The sequence below is a fragment of the Mustelus asterias genome, chromosome 15, assembly GCF_964213995.1.
Source record: "Mustelus asterias chromosome 15, sMusAst1.hap1.1, whole genome shotgun sequence".
In the NCBI taxonomy this organism is placed as follows: domain Eukaryota; kingdom Metazoa; phylum Chordata; class Chondrichthyes; order Carcharhiniformes; family Triakidae; genus Mustelus; species Mustelus asterias.
The window spans coordinates 103,129,467-103,142,675 of record NC_135815.1 but is presented as its reverse complement, the minus strand read 5'-3'; the positions used below and the strand labels follow the sequence as shown (position 1 = coordinate 103,142,675).

The 13,209-nt window shown below is 44.3% G+C and overlaps 1 long non-coding RNA gene, 1 other non-coding gene and 1 pseudogene across 2 annotated transcripts; 1 reads left to right on the top strand and 2 right to left on the bottom strand.

The window, feature by feature from the left end:
* Positions 1–858: 858 nt before the first annotated feature.
* LOC144504863 (uncharacterized) lies at positions 859–7,340 on the bottom strand. The gene is made up of 3 exons (XR_013499708.1): positions 7,183–7,340; positions 6,436–6,690; positions 859–3,026 (listed from the first exon to the last, which is right to left on the bottom strand). It is a non-coding gene; the product is annotated as an uncharacterized LOC144504863 (long non-coding RNA).
* On the bottom strand, positions 7,082–7,164 carry trnal-uaa (transfer RNA leucine (anticodon UAA)). The gene has a single exon. It is a non-coding gene; the product is annotated as a tRNA-Leu (tRNA).
* A 4,927-nt stretch (positions 7,341–12,267) lies between the features above and the next one.
* Positions 12,268–12,477, top strand: LOC144504988 (U2 spliceosomal RNA; annotated as a pseudogene).
* The last annotated feature ends 732 nt before the right edge of the window (positions 12,478–13,209 follow it).

The following is a 13,209-nucleotide window of genomic DNA, read 5'->3' as shown; positions in this document are numbered from 1 at the left end:
AGTAATCTGACAGCTGCTGTATACGAAGGTGAGGATTAATGGCATCTTCTGTGGTTATAGATGTCAAGACTAATCCATATCCTCAAAACATCACTGAAATAAACCTGCAGATAAAATCTAACCCCTCGAAAACACCATTTGTCGATGACAGTCTAATAATACATAGAAAATATTACTCTGCGTAACACAGTACCAGTTGGAATCCAACTAGACTCATCTTTTGATACATCAGATGAAGCTTCCTTCCCAGCCGCACTGTGGACATATCTACACCGCACAGATTGCAAAGGTTCAAGAAGGCAGCTCGCTATCAACTTCTCAATTGGGAGTGGGCAATAAATGCTGGTTTTTAAAATTAATTTAAGGGATATGGACATCACTGGCTAAACCGTTTGTTGTTCATCCCCAATTGATTTTGATTTGCTTTATTATTGTCACATGTATTAGTATGCAGTGAAAAATATTGTTTCTTGCACACTATACAGACTATAATTGCTCTCGAGAAGGTAGTGGTGAGTTGCCTTCTTAAACTGCTGCAGTTCATGTGGTGTAGGTACACCACTGTGCTGTTAGGGAGGGAGCTCCAGGGTTTTGACCCAGCGACAATGAAGGAACGCCAACAAGACAGGATGGTGAGTTGCTTCAAGGGGAACCTCGAGGTGCTGGTGTTATGTGTCAGCTGCTCTTGTCCTTCTAGATGGTAGTGGTTGTGAGTCTGGAAGGTGCTGTCGAAGCAGCCTTGGTGAATTCCTGCAGTGCATCTTGTAGATGGTACGGTTGTCTGTGAAGTATTCTACAGACACTTTGACCAGTTAATCACATTTACTCAAGTGCTTTTACTTTATGAGACAAAGGACTGTGGTTCAAACTTAGCTTTATTCATTCACAGGTTAAATAAAGAATTCTTACACAATAGATTAAGTTAACTTTCCGCAAGGTAGGCTAATTGCCTGAGAAATAAATACTACCTGGTCTGAAATCGATTGGACTGTTGGATTCAATTCACTGAGCTCATGGCGACAGATAAACTCAGGGTCCTCTTAAGGCTCTGGCACACCCTCCTGTGGCCACCATCCCAGGTACCATCTCCACATTCCAGGTCACAGCAGGTTTGGTGGAATGTTCACTGGAGTTTGTCTTGAAAACGGCTGTTTTTATCCTCTCCACCCGCCGAATGTTCCCTGGCTTTCGGCCAATGGGGTGACAGGATTGGGGGGGGGGGTGTCACAACACCCAATGAGGTTAGGCCAGGTCATCCTAGTTGTGTGATTCTCATTTGAGGATATGGTTAATAGCAGGGAGTCTGGCTGAAACTAGGGAATACACAATCATAATGTCTTGTGGTTGAGTACCCCCTGGCGGGTTTCGGGCCATAACAACTCTTCCATTGTAAAGTTTGAGCCTCTCTATTCAATATGTAAGAGGTCTGGGTCATGATGCCTTCCCCATTGTTAAAGTGAAGTACCCCTGTTCGATATGCGAGAGAGTACTGGTTTGTGCCCCTGTTGGCTTTTGACCTGTGGTAACCTCGTAGAAGCAGTTTTTAGCTGTATTAATTGAACTTATCCAATTTTATGTTGTTTGAGAATGGCGTGCCAATCAAGCAGGCTGCTTTGTCCCGGATGATGTCAAGCGTCTTGGAGCTGCACTCATCCAGACAAGTGGAGATTATTCCATCACACTCCTGACTTTTGTGTTTTAGATGGTGGACAGACTTTGGCGAGTCAGGAGGTGAGTTTCTTGCTGCAGGATTCCCAGCCTCTGAGCTGTTTTTGTAGCCACAATATTTATATGGCTGGTCCTGTTCAGTTTCTGGTTAATGGTAACACCCAGGATGTTGATAGTGGGGGATTCAGTGATGGTAATGCCATTGAATGTCAAGGGGCAATGGTTCAAATCTCTCTTGTTGGAGATGGTCATTGCCTGGCACTTTTGTGACACAAATGTTGCTGAACATTTGTCAGCCCAAGACTGGATATTGTCCAGGTCCTGCTGCATTTGGACCTGGACTGTTTCAGTACGTGACAAGTGATGAATGGTGCTGCACATTGTGCAATCATCAGCAAACAGCCCCACTTCTGACCTTAAAATTGAAAAATGGTCATTGATGAAGCAGCTAAAGACGGTTGTGCCCAGGACACTACCCTGAAAAACTCCTGCAGTGATGTCCAGAATGACTGACCTCCAACAATCCTAAGTCGTTTTCCTTTGTGCCAGGTATGACCGCAATCAGCAGAGAATTTTCCCCTGATTCCTCCTGACTTGAGTTTTGCTCGGGCTCCTTGATGTCACACTCAATCAAATGTTGCCTTGATATCAAGGGCAGTCATCTCGTCTCACCTCTGGAGTTGAGCTATTTTGTCCATGTTTGAACTCAGACTGTATTGAGGTCGGGAGCTAAGTAGTCTTGGTGGAACCCAATCCAGTATCAATGAGCAGGTCATTGCTAAATGCCATTTGATAGTGTTGTTGATTATCCCTTCCAGCACTTTGCTAATGATAGAGAGTAGACTGATGGGGCGGTAATTGACCAGGTTGGATTGGTCCTGCTTTTTAAGTACAGGACATGCCTGGGCAATTTTCCACATTGCTGGGTAGATACTAGCGTTGTAGCTGTACTGAAACAGCTTGGTTAGGGGCACAGCATGTTCCGGAGCACATATCTTCAGTACTATTGTTGGAATGCTGTCTGGGACCATAGCCTTTGCAGCATCTGGTGCCTTCAGCTGTTACTTGATATCACGAGAGTGAATCAAATTGGCTGAAGACCGACATCTGTAATGCTGATGTCCTATGAGGAGGCTGAGATGGATCATCCACTTGGCACTTCTGGCTGAAGACTGTTGCAAATGCTTCAGCCATATCTTTTGCACTGATGTGCTGGGCTCCTCCATCATTGAAGATAGGGATATTTGTGGAGTTCCCTCCTCCAGTGAATTGTTTAATTGTCCATCATCATTCACTTCTGGATGTGGCATACTGCAGAGCTTAGATCTGATCCACTGGTTGTCAGCAATGCTCACACCCTGAGGACAAACATAAAAGCTTGAATTAATAAACTTCAAAATCAAGGGTGTTGACATTTATTTTACAGCTACAATTAGATGCCTTTGTGTAATTGATGTTGGGTTCAAGATTACAACAACTTGCAATTATATAATACATTTAACACAGTAAAATATTTCAATCTGATTCACAGGAGTGTTAGCAAACCACATTTGACAATGAGTCACATGAAGATATATTAGCACAGGTAACCAAAAGCTGGATTAGAGGTTGGGTTTAAGGAATGGTTTAAGGGATGAAATAGAGGTCAGGGAATATAGATTCCAGGTCCTGGTGAAGTTAGTGGGATGAAGGGCCAGGATCGGCAACAACCTTGAAAAATATATCCAAGGACTATTGGACGCTTTTCTTTTGCTTCTCCTAATTGATCTCTCTGTAGCAGTTAAACCATTGATCCCCTTGTTCACTTTGGCACTGCACTCTCTGCTTGGGTCACCCTCCGTTATGATTTCCATCGCCCCTTCTGAGTCTCAGAGTCAGAGTTGTACAGCAGAGAAAAGGCCCTTCGGCCCATTGAATCTGCACCGACAATGAGCCAGAAAGTTCTTGATGGTTGTCCTGTTGAGGAAACTTGAGGGTGTGGCGTTTCAGCACAATCTTCTTCAGCTCATTGACTCTCTATCTGCATTAAGCCTTCATTGGACAATCCCTCTCTGTGGGATTCAAGCAATTCCACCATATCAGCCTCATCCATTTCATCAAAGTCAGTCTTCCTCGCCAAGATGATAATTTCACACTGAACCTCAGGGACAGCATCATGAGATTCTTCATTGCCACTGATTTTGTCAGTGTTGCTACAGATTATTCTCACTGACATAGGGGATAGCACAAACACTCTGAGCAATATCAACTGTTTATTCTTCAGCCTCAAGGCATTTTAGAACATCCAATTTCACTGCTAGGCTGATGGCTTTTCTTGCTTTCTTTCCAGCAGCAAGCACACTACCACCACATACTGAGTGTTTCTCACTCATGTTCAAAAGTCATTTGTAAGTTTCACTTACAGCAAAACTCCAAAATTTAAATCATCCAACTTTTTGTTTGAAAAAAACATTTTAAAAGTCATTGAGTCACAGAGGTTTACCTCATGGAAACAGGTCCTTTGGCCCAACTTGTCCACGCCGCCCTTTTTTTTAAACCCCTAAGCTAGTCCCAATTGCCACATTTGGCCCATATCCCTCTCTACCCATCGTACCCAATGCTTTTTAAAAGACAAAATTGTACCCGCCTCTACTACTACCTCTGGCAGCTTGTTCCAGACACTCACCACTCTCTGTGAAAAAATTCCCTCTCTGGACCCTTTTGTATCTCACCCCTCTCACCTTAAATCTATGCCCTCTAGTTTTAGACACCCCTACCTTTGGGAAAAGATATTGACTATTTAGCTGATCTGTGCCCCTCATTATTTTATAGACCTCTATAAGATTACCCCTCAGCCTTCTACGCTCCAGAGAAAATGTCTCAGTCTATCCAGTCTCTCCTTATAACCCAAACCATCAAGTTCTGGTAGCATTCTAGTAAATCTCTTCTGCACTCTTTCTAGTTTAATAATATCCTTTCTATAATAGGGTGACCAGAACTGTACACAGTATTCCAAGTGTGGCCTTACCAATGTCTTATACAACTTCAACAAGACGTTCCAACTCCTGTATTCAATGTTCTGACCGATGAAACCAAGCATGCTGAATGCCTTCTTCACCACTCTGTCCACCTGTGACTCCACTTTACCCCTAGATCTCTTTGTTCTGTAACTCTCCCCAACGCCCTACCATTAACTGAGTAAGTCCTGTCCTGGTTCAATCTACCAAAATGCATCACCTCGCATTTATCTAAATTAAACTCCATCTGCCATTTGTCAGCCCATTGGCCCAATTGATCAAGTGATTAAAGACCCACCCATAGCAAAACTCCAAAATTTCATAAACTCTGGCTTTGGGGGCCTGTTTTTGAAAACAAAGATGGATGCTGTTGACTCCAATACAGTACTAGACAACAATACCCAATGGCGTTGATCCAACAGAACCTGATAACATGTGAAGACGCAAAACAGTGACGCACGCACAAAACACAATGATACACATGTAAAACGCAATGACGTGTAAAACTGGAGAAAACACTATCGCAGAGATCAGCACATACAACAAAGAAATGGGAGCTAAAACAAACATCACTTTATAGCGAATCCACTTACACCGGGGCATCTTAAAATGAAGACTTACTGTACTGCAGAGTTTGGAAATTTGAAAGTAAAACAGAAAGTGCTGGGAATAGTTAGCAGGTTAGCCACTAACAGTGGAGAGAGAAATGGTAACATTTCAGGTCGTGCTAACCCTTCCACTACTGGTCAAGTCATCTTTCAGTGAGGTAAGTACTCGCTGCAATAGGCAGTGTGATGTTTCAGTTATCATTAGTTATCTGTTCCCCCAATAGTTTGCTGAGTTTCTCCAGTGACTAGCTCAGCCATGCAGACCAAGTTTAATCATTGGTCTGTGTCTGAGCAGCTGATCTCAGTTAGGGATATGTTAAGAGTAGTTAGAGATACAGTGAGTCAAAATCTGCCATGGTTTGTGCTGTTGGTTACTAATTTAAGGTGCTGCTAACTTTCACGAGCCTCTAACATGCCTCCTCTCGCTGAACAGCCTCACAGCCTAGACTGTTGGTAGCTGGAAAAATACCACAAGACGATTAACATCAACCCTATTAATAACCATGCAGCATTGTGGAGAAAACTGGAAGGTTAAAAAGATCAATCTTTTATTAAATTTATGAAACTATTTGTACTTATTTGTTACTTCACATAGAATTGTCCACATTTTTTGCTGGCTGCGTTTATCTTCGATTTGGAAAATATTTAAAGCAGGAAACCCGATGCTGGCGCAGGAGTCAAAAGAAATATCAACTTGCTGCCCTCTGCTGCTGCTCCACGACAAGTGAGAAGAGGATTGTGGTGTAATGTGAGACACTGAACACCGGGAGTCAATGTTCTGTAAAGCACAGAATCATTCTGAGATCATTCAGTGCAAATTACCTTCTCCAGAGCCCCAAATCTTTCTGTTTCTAACTTAATTAATTCATCCAGATACACAGGCCAACATTCTTAGAGACCTCCTTAACCTGCAAAGCATAAACTTCAACATTAAAACTGTCACTGATTCACCTCAATGTTTTTTTTGGTTGCAGTTCTGGATAAGTAAACAATGTGTATTTTAAACATAAAACATTGGAAATTATATTTTAATTGGAAACATTTTTATGTAACTTTTTTACATATTGAGGAAGAAATAGAGACGATATTAAAGTTTTATTTTATTAATTAATGCTATGAACAAATGACAGTGGAAACATTTCAGGGATGTTGGTCAAACATACCTGCGAACTTAGTGAAGAGCCTGACTTGTGACTCATCCCGGCAGGTACCGAACACATTGAAAGACTTGGTCAGGAATGTGCAGAGGCAAATTGGAGGCATTGGAGGGAATGAACAAGCCTCCAAACAACTCGCCTACCGAACGCCTCACCTACCTGACTCTGCTCGCTCTACCTGCCCACGTGTGGCAGTCAGCAGATGGCACAATGGACATCTCAGAACCCGTTGGACCGGACTGGAAGTGAGCCACCCTCGATCTTGAGGGACAGCCAAAGATTAAAATGAAATATTGTGTTGACATTATTTTGCAGAAATAATTTGATAAAATTCTTTCATTACATAAAACATGAATTTGAAGTTTCATAAACATTCTTACATAACTACATAAACATGAATGTTGCAATTTTATTTAAATAATTTTGATCAATATTTACAGATTGATGTTTCAATATACTTGAAATAATTTTAGTTAATATATAAAGATGAATAAAGAAATTCTATTTGATATAATTGTAACAGATGCACAAATTAAGATACTAAATATACAATCACTGCTGATGTTTTAACGGTGCAATATTTTGTTTCGCTTCATATTAAAAGATTTTCATAAGTGAGGAGTTTCTGCTGAATTTGCTGCAAAAATCCATTTACCAGGAGTGGGGTTCGAACCCACGCGGACATATGTCCATTGGATCTTAAGTCCAACGCCTTAACCACTCGGCCATCCTGGTAGGAGACAGCGAACTTACTGGAACATGGCCCCATGATGTTACAAGGGGCGAATTAGGCCTCTCGCTTCACTCTGTGGGTCTGACGGAAAGAAACGGACTGTCCGCATCCCGCCAAACCCGCCCGCGAGCCCCGCGGCCCCGGGACACCGGCAACAGCGCCTGACGTCATTCCGCCCGATGCCGCCGAGCAACGAAAGCGGGACTGCCCCCCCACTCCTGACCCCGCCCATAAACCGCCACAGCCCCGCCTATTATCCGCCACGACCCCGCCCATATATCGTCACGGCGTCGCCCATAGACAGCCCCATGCCCCGCCCTCGCTTCAAGGCACTCCATTTCCGCCCCCCCACTTCCGGGCCCGTCCCCCTCCACATCCCGCCCCCACACACGAAACCCGCCTACTGCTCCCGACCCCGGCACCCCCCTGCCCCCCGCCCCGGCCCCGCCATCGGCTCCCGGCCCCGCCTCCCACTCCCGGTCCCGTCCATCCCCTCAGACCCCGCCCATCCCCTCAGACCCCGCCCGTCCGCGCAGACCCCGCCTCCGGGCTTCATTCCCGCCCCTGGCCACTGGGGGGCGCGGGGAGAGGAGTAATGAGAATGAATGTTCCTGGTTAATAAATTAAAGCAGAAAACCCCAAATACTCAGAGCAGGGAACAGGTTTCAAAGGCAGCTGAAAACCAGGCTGACTACTGGAGTAAAGAAGCAAAGAGGGAGAATGAGAAGTGGTGGACTGCTAATATAAAAGGAAGTAAAGTCTTCCTTCGGCATGTAAATGGTTAAAGGGCTAGTAGGCCTGATTAGGGCCAAAAGGGGATTTCCACATTGAGCAGAGGGCATAGATGACAGATTAAATACTTTATATCTGTCTTTACCATGGAAGAAGATGCTTCCCAGGCCATGAGTGTAATTCATACACTCCATGGCTTTAAAATTGGAGTAAGAAGTTTAACAACACCAGGTTAAAGTCCAACAGGTTTATTTGGTAGCAAAAGCCACACAAGCTTTCGAAGCTCTAAGCCCCTTCTTCAGGTGAGTGGGAATTCTGTTCACAAACAGAGCTTATAAAGACACAGACTCAATTTACATGAATAATGGTTGGAATGCGAATACTTACAACTAATCAAGTCTTTAAGAAACAAAACAATGGGAGTGGAGAGAGCATCAAGACAGGCTAAAAAGATGTGTATTGTCTCCAGACAAGACAAGATGTGTATTGTCTCCAGACAAGACAAGATGTGTATTGTCTGGAGACAATACACATCTTTTTAGCCTGTCTTGATGCTCTCTCCACTCCCATTGTTTTGTTTCTTAAAGACTTGATTAGTTGTAAGTATTCGCATTCCAACCATTATTCATGTAAATTGAGTCTGTGTCTTTATAAGCTCTGTTTGTGAACAGAATTCCCACTCACCTGAAGAAGGGGCTTAGAGCTTCGAAAGCTTGTGTGGCTTTTGCTACCAAATAAACCTGTTGGACTTTAACCTGGTGTTGTTAAACTTCTTACTGTGTTTACCCCAGTCCAACGCCGGCATCTCCACATCTTTAAAATTGGAAAGGAGGAGGTATTGGACAGGTTAGCTGTAAAGTTGATAAGTTTCCAGGCCCGGATGAGATCCACTCAAGGATACTGAGGGAAGCGAGTGCGGAAATTGCTGAGGCATTGGCCATAACTTTTCAGTCTTCCATAGATTCAGGGATGGAACTGGAGAATTACAGACATTGTACTTTTATTCAAAAAAAGGTGTAAGGATAAGCCCAGAAACTACAAGGCCAGTCAGTTTAACCTTAGTGGGTGGGAAATGTCCAGAAGCAATAATTTGGGACAAAATTAATAATCACGTGGATAAATGTGGGTTAATCTTGAAACAAAATCATGTTTGAGCAACTTGTTGGTTGAAGAGGACAATGTTGCTGATGTGGTGTACGTGGATTTCCAAAAGGTGTCCCAGGGGTCAGTGTTGGCCTCCTGTCTTTTCCTGATATATATTAGTGATCTAGATCTCGGCGTATTGGGCACAATTTCAAAGTTTCAAATCTTGTAAACATTGTGAACCATGAGGATAATGTAGAACTTCAAAGGGACATAGACACGTTGGTGGAATGGGCAGACAGGTGGCAGATGAAGTTCATAGAACAGTACAGCACAGTACAGGCCCTTCAGCCCACGATGTTGTGCCGAGCTTTGTCCAAAACCAAGATCAAGCTATCCCACTCCCTATCATTCTGGTGTGCTCCATGTGCCTATCCAATAACCGCTTGAAAGTTCCTAAAGTGTCCAACTCCACTATTACAGCAGGCAGTCCATTCCACACCCCAACCACTCTCTGAGTAAAGAACCTACCTCAGACATCCCTCCTATATCTTCCACCATGAACCTTATAGTTATGCCCCCTAGTAACAGCTACATTCACCCAAGGAAATAGACTCTGAACGTCCACTCTATCTATCCCCCTCATCATCTTATAAACCTCTATTAAGTTGCCTCTCATCCTCCTCCGCTCTAAAGAGAAAAACGTGAGCTCCCTCAACCTTTCCTCATAAGACCTACCCTCCAAACCAGGCAAAATCCTGGTAAATCTCCTTTGCACTTTTTCCAGTGCTTCCACATCCTTCTTATTGTGAGGTGACCAGAACTGCACACAATATTCCAAATGTGGTCTCACCAAGGTCCTGTACAGCTGCAGCATAACCCAACGGCTCTCAAACTCAAACTCCCTGTTAATAAACGCTAACACACTATAGGCCTTCTTCACAGCTCTATCCACTTGAGTGGCAACCTTCAGACATCTGTGGATATGAACCCCAAGATCTCTCTGTTCCTCCACATTCCTCAGAACCCTGCCGTTGACCCTGTAATTCACATTCAAATTTGTCCTACCAAAATGAATCACCTCGCACTTATCAGGGTTAAACTCCATCTGCCATTTTTCGGCCCAGCTCTGCATCCTATCAATGTCTCTTTGCAGCCTACAACAGCCCTCCACCTCATCCACGACTCCACCAATCTTAGTGTCATCAGCAAATTTACTGACCCACCCTTCAGCCCCCTCCTCCAAGTCATTTATAAAAATCACAAATAGCAGAGGACTGATCCCTGTGGTACACCGCTGGTAACTGGTCTCCAGTCTGAAAATTTTCCATCCACCACCACCCTCTGTCTTCTATGAGATAGCCAGTTACTTATCCAATCGGCCAAATTTCCCTCTATCCCACTCCTCCTTACTTTCTTCATGAGCCTACCATGGGGAACCTTATCAAATGCCTTACTAAAATCCATGCATACGACATCAACTGCTCTACCTTCATCTACACACTTAGTTACCTCCTCAAAGAATTCAATCAAATTTGTGAGACAAGACTTATCCTTCACGAATCCGTGCTGACTATCACGGATTAAGCTGCATCTTTCTAAATGGTCATAAATCCTATCCCTCAGGATCTTTTCCATTAACTTACCGACCACCGAAGTAAGACTAACCGGCCTATAATTACCAGGGTCATTCCTATTTCCTTTCTTGAACAGAGGAACAACATTTGCCATTCTCCAGTCCTCTGGCACAATTCCCGTGGACAGTGAGGACCCAAAGATCAAAGCCAAAGGCTCTGCACTCTCAAAAGCATGGTCCCTCTCCTTGGTGAACACTGAAGAAAAGTATTCATTCATCACCTCTCCTATCTCTTCTGACTCCATGCACAAGTTCCCACTACTGTCCTTGACTGGCCCTAACCTCACCCTGGTCAATCTTTTATTTCTCACATAAGAGTAAAAAACCTTGGGGTTTTCCTTGATCCGACCCACCAAGGACTTCTCATGCCCCCTCCTAGCTCTCCTAAGCCCTTTTTTTAGCTCATTCCTTGCTACCTTGTAACCCTCAAGCGACCCAACTGAACCTTGTTTTCTCATCCTTGCATACGCTTCCTTTTTCCTCTTGACAAGACATTCAACCTCTTTTGTGAACCATGGTTCCCTCACTCGGTCCTTTCCTCCCTGCCTGACAGGGACATGCCTATCAAGGACACACAGTATTTGTTCCTTGAACAAGTTCCACTTTTCATTTGTGCCTTTCCCTGACAGTTTCTGTTCCCATCTTATGCTCCCTAATTCTTGCCTAATCGCATCATAATTACCCCTCCCCCAATTATAAACCTTGCCCTGCCGTACGGCCCTATCCCTCTCCATTGCAATAATGAAAGACACCGAATTGTGGTCACTATCTCCAAAGTGCTCTCCCACAACCAAATCTAACACTTGGCCCGGTTCATTACCCAGTACCAAGTCCAATGTGGCCCCACCTCTTGTCGGCCTATCCACATATTGTGTCAGGAAACCCTCCTGCACACGCTGTACAAAAACTGCCCCATCCGAACTATTTGACCTATAAAAGTTCCAATCAATATTTGGAAAGTTAAAGTCACCCATGGCAACTACCCTGTGACCTCCACACCTATCCATAATCTGCTTTGCAATTTCCTCCTCCACATCTCTATTACTATTTGGGGGCCTATAGTAAACTCCTAACAACGTGACCGCTCCTTTCCTATTTCTAACTTCGGCCCATATTACCTCAGTAGGCAGATCCCCCTCGAACTGCCTTTCAGCAGCTGTTAAACTATCCTTGATTAACAATGCTACTCCTCCACCTCTTTTACCACCTTCCCTACTCTTACTGAAACATCTGTACCCCGGGATTTCCAACAACCATTCCTGTCCCTGTTCTAACCATGTCTCCGTAATGGCCACAACATCGTAGTCCCAAGTACCAATCCACGCTCCAAGTTCACCTACCTTATTCCGGATGCTCCTTGCATTGAAGTAGACACACTTCAACCCACTTTCCTGTCTGCCGGTACACTCCTGTGACCTTGATACCCTCCTCAGTACCTCACTACACTCAACACTGGTAATGTAACACTGTTCAATGCAGAGAAGTGTGAGGTAATTCATTTTGGTAGGGAGAACATGAAGAGACAATGTAAAATAAAGGCTGCAGCTCTGAAGGGAGTGAAGGAGTAGAAGGACCTGGGTGTATATGTGTCTAAATCATTGAAGGTGACAGGGCAGTTTGAGAGATCAGCTAATAATGCTTCCAGGGCATTATTATCGCTTCTCGGCCTTTTGGCTAAGATCAAGTGTAGTATGGAGAGGATGCTGCACTTGGTTGAGGTCATTAGGTTACATTGAAGCTTCATATGTTTCATATGAAGCAATTTTTAAAAGCGGCATCTCGGCCTTTTGGCTAAGATGCAAATGAGCTCAAGTCTTGGAGGAGGAACCTCCCCCTTCTCCAATCAGCTTGGCTCATGTAGATCAGGCCCAGGACAGGGTGGTTTGGTCGCTCGCCCTGTCTTGTCAGCCTGGATCGGAAATGTCTCAACTTGTTGAGACTCTGAATTGGATTTGATTTGATTGAATTGGAAAAGTATATTTTAAAAAATTAACAGGGGTATGGAGTACAAGAGGAAGGAAGTTGTGCTGAATTTGCACAAGTCAATGGTCTGGCCTCAGCTGGAGTATTGCACCCAGCTCAGGCTGTCACACTTTAGTGACAGACAGCATGGTTTTGTAAGAGGGAGGTCGTGCCTTACAAATTTGGTGGAGTTTTTTGAGGAAGTGACAAAAACAGTTGATGAAGGAAGGGCCGTGGATGTCGTCTATACGGATTTCAGTAAGGCATTTGACAAAGTCCCACATGGCAGGTTGGTTAAGAAGGTTAGGGGCGGCACGGTAGCACAGTGGTTAGCACCGCTGCTTCACAGCTCCAAGGTCCCGAGTTCGATTCCCGGCTTGGGTCACTGTCTGTGTGGAGTTTGCACATTCTCCTCGTGTTTGCGTGGGTTTCCTCCGGGTGCTCCGGTTTCCTCCCACAGTCCAAAGATGTGCGGGTTAGGTTGATTGGCCAGGTTAAAATTGCCCCTGAGATGCATAGGTTAGAGGGATTAGCGGGTAAATATGTGGGGGTAGGGCCTGGGTGGGATTGTGGTCGGTGCAGACTCGATGGGCCAAATGGCCTCCTTCTGCACTGTAGGGTTTCTATGATTTCT